Source organism: Phyllobates terribilis, unplaced genomic scaffold (genome assembly GCF_046119375.1).
Source record: "Phyllobates terribilis strain yellow unplaced genomic scaffold, ASM4611937v1 Scaffold_1__5_contigs__length_1240528914, whole genome shotgun sequence".
In the NCBI taxonomy this organism is placed as follows: Eukaryota; Metazoa; Chordata; class Amphibia; order Anura; family Dendrobatidae; genus Phyllobates; species Phyllobates terribilis.
The window spans coordinates 801,259,017-801,270,238 of record NW_027362761.1 but is presented as its reverse complement, the minus strand read 5'-3'; positions in this window follow the sequence as shown (position 1 = coordinate 801,270,238).

The following is an 11,222-nucleotide window of genomic DNA, read 5'->3' as shown; positions in this document are numbered from 1 at the left end:
AGAGATGAGAGATGCACATGGGGGAGGGGAGAGATGAGAGATCCACATGGGGGGAGGGGAGAGATGAGAGATGCACATGGGGGAGGGGAGAGATGAGAGATCCACATGGGGGGGAGGGGAGAGATGAGAGATGCACATGGGGGAGGGGAGAGATGAGAGATCCACATGGGGGGAGGGGAGAGATGAGAGATGCACATGGGGGGAGGGGAGAGATGAGAGATGCACATGGGGGGAGGGGAGAGATGAGAGATGCACATGGGAGGGAGGGGAGAGATGAGAGATGCACGGGGGGGTGAGAGATGCACGGGGGGGTGAGAGATGCACGGGGGGGATGAGAGATGCACGGGGGGTGGATGAGAGATGCACGGGGGGGTGAGAGATGCACGGGGGGGTGAGAGATGCACGGGGGGGATGAGAGATGCACGGGGGGTGGATGAGAGATGCACGGGGGGGTGAGAGATGCACGGGGGGATGAGAGATGCACGGAGGGGATGAGAGATGCACGGGGGGTGGATGAGAGATGCACGGGGGGTGGATGAGAGATGCACGGAGGGGGATGAGAGATGCACGGAGGGGGATGAGAGATGCACGGGGGTGAGCTGCACATGGGGGGGTGAGAGATGCACATGGGGGGGTTATGTTTACATAACTTTGTTGCCTTATGAAGGGCGGGGGGGGCCCCCAAAAATTTCTTGCACAGGGGCCCACTACAGTCTGTGTCCGCCCCTGGGATGAAGTAAATGCAGCTGAACAGCAGCTGTCAGGACAGCTGCCCTGTCCTGCTGCAGGGCGTGATGGGGCCTCAGTGATGCGGCTCCTGGCACAGCACATTATGTGGGGCTCCTGGCATAGCTCCTGGCGGGGACCTGGTCTACACTATATGATAAGTATGCACTAAACTCCAAATCCCTCCATTACCCCGCCCCCATATGACCAAAGCCCCGCCCACCCCACCCCCTCCTTGCTGGGCCATGGAAAAATGATCTTGCTTCAAGCCGGTCCCTGGTGCAAAAAAGGTTGGGGACCACTGATCTACACCACCCTCTTCAAACAACTGCTTCTCCTGGGTAGTCTCGACAGCACAGTACACACCAGAAAGTGGCACCTGAGTCTCATCATCAGATGCGTACTGAGGTGTGCTGCTGACCATAGGCACTGGCCCACCCGCCTCTTCAGATTCAGAGAGACAAAACGGTTGCGTATCACTGCATACTACCTCTTCTTCAAATTATCGAATTCTGCTTGGCTGTCCCCCTCTTTCCAAGCCAAGAGATTCAGAGAACAGAAGTAGAGATGGCTCCTGTCCAGGGCTCTCTGACTTCCTGGGCAATTTGGCAGGTGGTGAAGAGACAGATGGGTGCTCTTCAGTGCTCAGGACCTAAGAGGATCTGGAACTAATTGAAGTCGATGCGTTAGCTGCCATCCATCCGACAACAGCTTCAATTTGGTCCTCCCGCAGCAGTGGGGTACGGCTAGCTCCTACAAAGCTGCGCATAAAGGACTGTTCCCTGGTAAAACTGGGGGATGCTGAGTCACTGGTGCCCGCAGCAGGCACAGAATCCCCACGTCCTCTCCCCGCAGGCACAGAATCCTCACGTCCCCTCCCTGCAGAAACTCCACGCCCACGATCACATGCCTTACTCCCTGACTTCTTCATCTTAGTAGACTGATAAAGATAGGCAGAAAAGTACTAAGGGCTTAGTGTGCTTATTCCTCAACAGCAGATAACAGGTATAAGAAACACTAATTTTATAAAGTGTGGACTAGACTTTAATATGAGCTAATGTGGCCTACACAACTGTAAAGTGGAGTGTTTGGTGAACTTTATTTAGGTTTTTTTTTGTCACATGTGCCCAAAGGTGTAATACGGATAGTATCACAAACTTTTTGTAGCTATTACAATGCAGGAAGGTAACCTACAATGCAATAGATGAGGCTGCAAAAAATAGGCTAATACTAATCTGGCTGGGGCTGCAGGGCACAATGCTGCAGAAAGGCTCCTCTATCTACTCCTATATAGTGTGTTTGGAACCAATGTAGCTGAATACGGATGGAACCACCACACTAATAGGAGAAATCAGGAAAAATGATCAATTAGCAAAAAAGGACAATGTATGAGGCAGTGACGCACGCTGAGCGCACTACAACCAGACGTGGCTGAAGCACACACTACAGTGTGAGCTGCACTCACACACAGAGACCTTGCAGACAGCCATGAACAGTGCAGATGCAGAGCACTGTGCACTAGCGCTGCAAGACAAAAAAAAAATTCTATATCTACTCCTATATAGTGTGTTTGGAACCAATTTTGCTGAATAAGGATGGAACCGCCACACTAATAGGAGAAATCAGGAAAAATGATCAATTAGCAAAAAAGGACAATGTATGAGGCAGTGACGCACGCTGAGCGCACTACAACCAGACGTGGCTGAAGCACACACTACAGCGTGAGCGGCACTCACACACAGAGACCTTGCAGACAGCCGTGAACAGTGCAGATGCAGAGCACTGTGCACTAGCGCTGCAAAACCAAAAAAAAATTCTCTATCTACTCCTATATAGTGTGTTTGGAACCAATTTAGCTGAATACGGATGGAACCACCACACTAATAGGAGAAATCAGGAAAAATTATCAATTAGCAAAAAAGGACAATGTATGAGGCAGTGACACACGCTGAGCGCACTACAACCAGACTTGGCTGAAGCACACACTACAGCGTGAGCTGCACTCACACACAGAGACCTTGCAGACAGCGGTGAACAGCACAGAGAACTGTGCACTAGCGCTGCAAGGCACAGCGATTTATAAAGTAGCTTGGGTAAAGCAGAATAGAGCAAATAGGTAGCTAAAACTGTCCCTCAGAACAACAGCGTCCTATCCCTAACTGAATTCACAGCAGAGTGAGCTCAAAATGGCAGCGGCGGCTTTTATAGTGCATCATGACATCATTTCAGCAGCCAATTACAGCCATGCCATTAGTTAACATGCCTACATGCCTAACAGGATGTGTCCACACTTCTTAGGATCCTCATTGGCTGAATAAAATGAAACTGGCTCATTGCATTATGGGAACTTCCGATTCCGGTATACGATATTCTAAAAGTATCGGAATTAAGTATCGGAATTCCGATACCGCGAATATCGGCCGATACCCGATATTTCAGTATCGGAATGCTCAACACTACTTGTAATTGTTTTGTGCTCCACATTACAAAATCTAAATTTTTGTTGCTAATAGCGTGCTACAGCCACACTATTTGAGCAAATAAATACTGATTGGTAATTTAGTGACAGGTGACTGACAGGTCTGGGCATAGGTTTGTTAAAGAACTGGTTAAAAGAGAGGAAGGGTACATCCAACATGAGTGGGAAAAAGCGAGGTTGTGGTGAAAGGAGGAATAGGCTTGGTGTTCAAGGTGTACGTGGGGTAGGTGGTAATGTTAGTGAAAGCTCTACTGAATAAACACCATCACATACTATCCAAAGACAACTGACAACTTCTGTTACTAGACGGGCTACTCCACTCCCTTTCTTTGGCAGCCGCACAGCGGTAAGCCTTGTAGATGAGGGCCAGAAAGAGCATGTCCTCCAATGGATGGCAAGCGCAGCTTCAAGTGGCCTCTCCTACTCTTCCTACATCTCAACATCACACACAGTACAGTCCTCAGAGATGGCGCCCCAAATACCCTTGTTTCCCCCCACGTCACAACTCTCGAACCACCCAACTGACTGTAGGGAACCACAGATGCAGAGCTGTTCACGCATTATATGCCATGGGCATCAGAGGTCTGCTTCAAAGATTGACAGACTGAAGAGGAGGAAAGCATCTTCAGCGTTGGCCAAAATTTTTTTCAGTTGGACACGGGGCTGGATGAAGTAGGGTCTGAGCAGAATCCTGACCCTCATCACCAGATGTTATACCCTGGGGGGGAGGTGATTCTGATGAGACTCAGATACCTGAGGTGCACGCGGACTGTACTGTGCTGTCAGCACAGGAAGAGGACGAGGGTGACTCTCAGGGCAAGGAGTGGGAGAACAGAGAGGATGATGATGAGGTTGTAGATCCCACTTCATGTGAACTCAGAGGCACGCAGCTGAGTAGCTGAGCAGAGGTGGTGGAGGAGGAGGAAAATGAGGAGGTTACGTTGCGGCCTCCTGCACAGACACGAAGTCATGCAACCATGACGAGAACTGCATCCTCAGCCACAACTGTGGCCAGCAGCGGTCGCGAGTCTGCAGTTCGCAGGGGCAGCAAGGGTTGCCTAGCATGGGTCTTTTTTGAGAATGGAAAGGATGACCCAACTCACGTTATCTGCCAACTTTGCAAAAAACAACTCAGTAGAGGCAAAAATTGCAATAATTTGACTACTAAATGCATGAACCACCACATGTGCGATCAACATGCATTAGTGTGGGAATCTCACTGCGCTAAAATGTGGACTAGCGGGTTTAACCAATCATTGGCTGCTCCATGAACTGCATCTGCTGCTTCTTCCTCCTCCATCACCGTGCCAATTGTTCTCACACAGGTCTCTGGTCGCAGAACCTCCACTTGTTTACCCGCTCCAGTCGGGGTGAGTGAGAGCCCGTCAGCTGTTATGGAAGTGGACATACCTGCTATTTTTGTTTCACCGAGCACACCACATCTTTGCCAATGCACCAAATCAGCTCCGCCTGCACCTCACTCACAGTCCAGCAGTTTGTCATGTTTACCCTACTCCACCCTCTCTGAGCACAGCAGCCAGCCCTCGGTCCTGCAGTTGTCGTCATGTAAAAGATTGTTTCATCCAACATATGTCAAGGCTAAGAGCTTGACCTCCACTATCTCCAATCTGTTGGTCATGGAAATGCTGCCTTTCCACCTGGTGGATACAGACGGTTTCCGAAAGCCGATGGCCATTGCAGTCCCCCAGTACCCAGTCGCCATTACTTCTCTAAGAAAACTGTGCCTGTGCTACACCAGCATGTTGCAGACAACATCACCTGTTCCTTGAAAAAATCTATGTCTGCCAGGGTGCATTTCACCACAGACACCTGGATGAACAAGAATGGCCAGGGGCATTACATCTCGCTGACTGGGCACTGGGTGGCTCTGGTGGCTGTGGGGACAGGCGGGGAAGGGTCTGCTCCACAAGTCTTGGAATCCCCAGGGCTTGCGGGACAATCCTCCGTATGTAAAACTTCCTCCACTGCTTCTGCCTCCTCCCCCTCCTCTAGGGCCTCCACCTACGCCCTCAACCTGTGACTTAATGAGACACCCGTTCCAACAGTGCAGAGAGAAGCCCCCCTACCTCCGTACTGCGTAGCTAGGGCTCATCGCAATCAGGCAGTGTTAAAATTATTATGCCTTGGAGATCGCAGTAATACAGCTCAAGAGTTCTAGACAGCTATCCAGGCTGAGTTTGAGCAATGGCTATCTCCACTCAACCTGGAGCCTCGGAAGGCCGTGTGCAATAATGGTGTGAACCTGGTGGCGGCCCTATGCCGGGGCAAACTCACACATGTGCCTTGCATGGCTCAAGTCCTCAACCTGGTGGTACAGTAATTTTTCCACCACTATACCAGCCTGGATGCACTGCTGCAGAAAGCACGGTCGCTGTGTGCTCACTTCCACCGTTCCACCCCGCGGATCATCGACTTGCATCGCTACAAAGATCTTTGGCCATACCGGTTAACCGGTTGATATGCGATGCTCCGACACAGTGGAATTCCACTCTGCACATGGTTCAGTGACTGTGGCAGCAGTAATGAGCCCTGACGCAGTATCTCATGTTGCACAGCCTGGGCTAACGCAGTACGGACGTGTTGCAAATCACGTTTGCGGAGTGCGCACAGATTAAGGACCTCTGCACCCTTTTGCACAGTTGTGAGATGGCTATTAAGATGGTTAGCACTGACGATGCCATAATCAGCATCACTATTCCAGTCATCTACATTCTAAAGCACAGTTTAACCACTTCGCGCCAGAGTCTGTTTTTGCCTTCGTGACCAGGCCAATTTTTTCAATTCTGATCACTGTCACTTTATGAAGTAATTACTCTGGAACGCTTCAAAGGATTCCTCTGATTCTGAGATTGTTCTTTCGTGACATATTGTACTTCATGATAGTGGTAAAATTTCTTCGATATCACTTGCGTTTATTTGTGAAAAAATTGGAAATTTGGCAAAAATGTTGAAAATTTTGCAATTTTCAAACTTTGAATTTTCATGCCCTTTTAAATCAGAGAGATATGTCACACAAAATAGTTAATAAATAACATTTCCCACATATCTACTTTACATCAGCACAATTTTGGAACCAAAATTTTTTTTTGTTAGGAAGCTATAAGGGTTAAAAGTTGACCAGCGATTTCTCATTTTTCCAACAAAATTTACAAAAACATTTTTTTAGGGACCACATCTTATTTGAAGTGACTTTGAGGGGCCTTTATGACAGAAAATACACAAAAGTGACACCATTCTAAAAACTGCACCCCTCAAGGTGCTCAAAACCACATTCAAGAACTATATTAACCCTTCAGGTGTTTCACGGGAATTTTTGGAATGTGTAAGAAAACAATGAACATTTAACTTTTTCTCACAAAAATGTTACTTTAGACCGAATTTTTTTATTTTCACAAGGGTAACAGGAAAAAATGGAATAAAAATTTGTAGTGCAATTTCTCATGAGCGCGCTGATACCCCATATGTGAGGTAAAACCACTGTTTGGGCGCACTGCAGGGTTCGGAAGGGAAGGAGCGCCATTAGACTTTTTGAATGTAAAATTTGTTTGAATAATTAGCAGACGCCATGTTGCGTTTGGAGAGCTCCTGATGTGCCTAAACAGTGGAAACCCCCCACAAGTGACACCATTTTGGAAACTAGACCCCTTAGGGAACTTATCTAGATGTGTGGTGAGCACCTTGAACCCCAAGGTGCTTCACAGAAGTTTATAATATTGAGCTGTAAAAATAAAATTTTCACATTTTTCCCACAAAAATGTTTTTCATCCCCTAATTTTGCATTATCATAAGGGTAACAGGAGAAATTGCACCATGAAATTTGCTGTGCAATTTCTCCTGAGTATGCCGATACCCCATATGTGGGGGAAAAACACTATTTGGGTACACTGCAGGGTTCGGAAGGGAAGGAGTGCCATTTGACTTTTTGAATGTAAAATTTGTTTGAATAATTAGCGGACGCCATGTCGCATTTGGGGAGCCCCTAATGTGCCTAAACAGTAGAAACCCCCCACAAGTGACACCATTTTGGAAACTAGACCCCTTTGGGAACTTATCTAGATGTGTGGTGAGCACCTTGCACCCCCAGGTGCTTCACAGAACTTTATAATATTGAACCCTAAAAATAAAATTTTCACATTTTTCCCACAAAAAATGTTTTTCATCCCCTAATTTTGCATTATCATAAGGATAACAGGAGAAATTGCACCATGAAATTTGTTGTGCAATTTCTCCTGAGTACGCCAATACCCCATATGTGGGGGAAAACCACTGCTTTGGTGTACGGCAGGGTTCGGAAGAGAAAGGAGCGCTATGTTGGCTGGGATAGGTTGCAGACACCATGTCACATTTGAAGAGTCGCTGACATGCCGAAACAGCAGAAACCCCCACAAGTGACCCCATTTTGTAAACTACACCTCTCAAGGAATTCATCTAGGGAAGTAGTGAGTATTTTTTAATTTTTAAATTTATACCATTGGGCAGTGAAGAAAACATAATTATATTTTTACCACAAAAAAATGTTTTACCCTCAGATTTTACATTTTCACACAGGGCAATGGGTAAAAATGGTGCCGAAATGTGTCACACAATTTCTTCTAAAAGTGGCAATACCCCATATGTGGCTGTATCGTACCGCTTAGCCATACGGCGAGATCTGGGAGGGACAGAGCGCTATTTGACAATTGGAGAACAAATTATTGTAGAATAGGCATTTGGATTTGGGAGCACAAAATTTTCTGAATTTCTTTTGGGGGGCAAGGGCCATTTCGCTTTTCCAGAACCTCTCTGCTACCAGTAACTTGGAAGTCCCTTATATTTTTAACAGATGACGGACCTGAGTGGGCAGTAGCTTTTTTTGAGGACTCAGTTGAAGCTTTTATTGGGAAAATTTTACGTAACATTTATCCGGCGCTCTAGGCTGAGCACTTACATCGGGGTTTCCATCTAAATTTCCAAGTGGTGTAAGTCAGATGAAACCCCTGCGGGATCCATTCTCTGTAATGAGGCAGCAGAGTTACTCTTGACTCCGTCTGGCCTCTGTTTAGCGCTGTCCTTTTTTTCAGAAGTGCACAAAACTGTGGCCAACCGCACTTTTATGCACGCCTAAAAAAACTGACACCGTGGGATCACAGGCCAGATGGCATCCACAGTGGCCTATATCTGCCTCATTACAGGGAATCTTCCGTCATGGGTTCCGTCTGAATCACGTATTTCAGAGATTTACACCGAAACTCTGGTGTAAGTGCTCAGCGCAGAGCGCAGGATAAATGTGAGCAGAGCCTTACTGCGATCTTTGGGAGACATAATTAACAAATCAGTAGCAGGTGAAGAATTGGTTTTATTTATTTTTTACGCCGTTCCTCGTGCGGTATAAGTGATGAGATTACTTTATTCTTCGGGTCGGTGCGATTACAGAGATACCAGATTTATATCGGGTTTTTATGACTGACAGCTGTCACACACTAAAAGACGCTTTTTTTTGCAAAATCTAGTTTCTGCATCGCCATATTTTGAGAGCTATAATTTTTCCATATTTCGGCCGACAGAGTCATGTGATGGCTTGTTTTATGCGGGACGAGTTGACATTTTTATTGGTACCATTTTTGGGTATGTGACATTTTTTGATCGCTTTCTATTCCGTTTTTTGGGAGGTAAAATTAACAAAAACCAACAATTCTGGAATTGTTTTTTGAGTTTTTTTTATGCCGTTCTGCGTTTGGTAAAAGTGATAAGGCAGCATTATTCTTCGGGTCAGTATGTTTACAGCGATACTACACTTACTGTATATTTTTTTATGTTTTGGCGCTTTTACACAATAAAACAATTTTATAGAAAATTTTTTTTTTATGCATTGCTTTATTCTGAGCGCTATAACTTTTTTACTTTTCGGCTGATGGAGCTGTATGGCAGCTTTTTTTTTTGCAAAACAAGATGACGTTTTCAGCGGTACCATTTTTTATTTCCATTTTGCTTTTTGATCGCATTTTTTTTCCACTTTTTGTTTGGAGATATGATGAAAAAGCATAGTTTTTTGCTCCGTTTTTTATTTATTTTTATTACGGTGTGCACAGATGGAGTTAATTAGTGTGACAGTTTTATAGATCGGGTTGTTTCGGACGCGGAGATACCAAATATGTGTACTTTTTTTGTTTTTACATAAATATACGGATTTATTGGTTTAATATTTTATTTATTTTGTGATTTTTTTTAACAGTTTTAAAACATTTTTTAGATTTTTTTTTTACATTTTTACTTAGTCCTGTATGGGACATTAATTTTTATTTTTCTAATCACTGTTCTCATGCAATGCAATAGACATGTATTGCATTGCATGAGAGCTTTGCTGACAGTTTCGCACTGTTTGTCTCCTGCTAGGCTTCAGCTGCAGGCTGAGCCTAGCAGGACACCATATATGGCAGATCCGGAGGCAGTTCATGTGACTTCCGGCTGCCATAACAACGGCAGGTCCTGGAAGACATCAGGGGGCCGTCAGAGAGGTAAGTGGACGACCCCCTCTCCTCTCACTATCTTCTAAATGCCGCAATCACTATAGATCGCGGCATAAAGAAGATAGCAAAGGGTTAACATCATTGGGACCTGATCCAATCAGGTCCTGATGATGTCCCCTGTCAGAGCTGTCGCTCTGAACCGCAACCGCAGCACTTGCAGGACCCTGGGGGTCCTGAGGGCTGCGGGACCACCAACCGTTCATAAACGTCGGCGCTGCACAGAGCCCAGGCAGCACCAACGTTTATGTACAGTGGACGGTCGGGAAGCGGTTAAATAGTCTGCGGGAGGAGGTGGTGGTCCCAGAGGAAGAGAAGGAAGCAGAGGAGGATGCAGAAGGGATAACAAAATCTCTAAGTTCCAGATTGTCATCGCAGGTGTCAAGAGAAGGTGGATTACAGCGATTGAGAGGGGCTCGTGGTACTAGACAAACTGTTAGTGAAGGTGCAGGAGCCGAGGAACAAATGGAGGACTACAAGGAAGAAGAGGTGATTGGCGCGCAACAGTCTGGAGATGAAGAGGATAATGATCACCTCTCTATCATCCGCCTACTTGCTGCACTATCTGCAACATGATCCCTGTATTGTTAGGATTCAAAATAGTGCTGACTACTGGGTTGCTACTCTGTTAGATCCACGGTACAAGAGTAAATTTTGTCAGATGCTTCCCACCCTGGAAAGGGCATGCTGGCGTATCGAAACATGCTTTTAGACAACCTCAGAAGGGAAGGAGCGCCATTTGACTTTTGGAGTGCAAAATTGACTGGAAAAGTTGGCGGACACCATGTCATGTTTGCAGAGCCTCTGATGTGCTTTAAAATTGGAAACCCCCACAAGTGATCCCATTTTGAAAATTACACCCCTCAAGGAACTTATCTAAAGGTGTGGAGAGCACTTGAACTCACATGTGCTTCACAGAATTTTATAACATTGAGCCGTGAAAATTAAAAATAAAATTTTTCCCACAAGGGTAAGAGGAGAAAATGGACCATACAATTTGTTGTGCAATTTCTCCTGAATACACCGATATCGCACATGTGGTGGATAACTACTTTTGGGCGCACGGCAAGGCTTGGAAGGGAGGGAGCACCAATTGAATTCTGGACTGCAATTTTGCCTGTAATAGATTGAGGATGCCATGTCACATTTGAAGAGCCCCTGACATGCCAAAACAGCAGAAACCCCCAGCAAGTGATCACATTTTGGAAATTACACCTCTTGAGAAATTCATCTAGCGCTGTAGTGAGCATTTTTAACCTTCAAGAGATTAACAGAATTAAGATTGGGCTGAGTCAATGGAAAATTACCATTTTTTCCACTTAGATGTTACTTTGGCCAAAAGTTTTCAATTGTAAAAAGGGATAATAGGAGAAAATAGACCACAAAATATGTAACAGAATCTCCCCTGAGTACGCCAATATCCCACATGTGGTGGAAAACTATTGTTGAGGCACAGTGCAAAGCTCAAAAGGCAAGGAGCGTCATATTGTAGT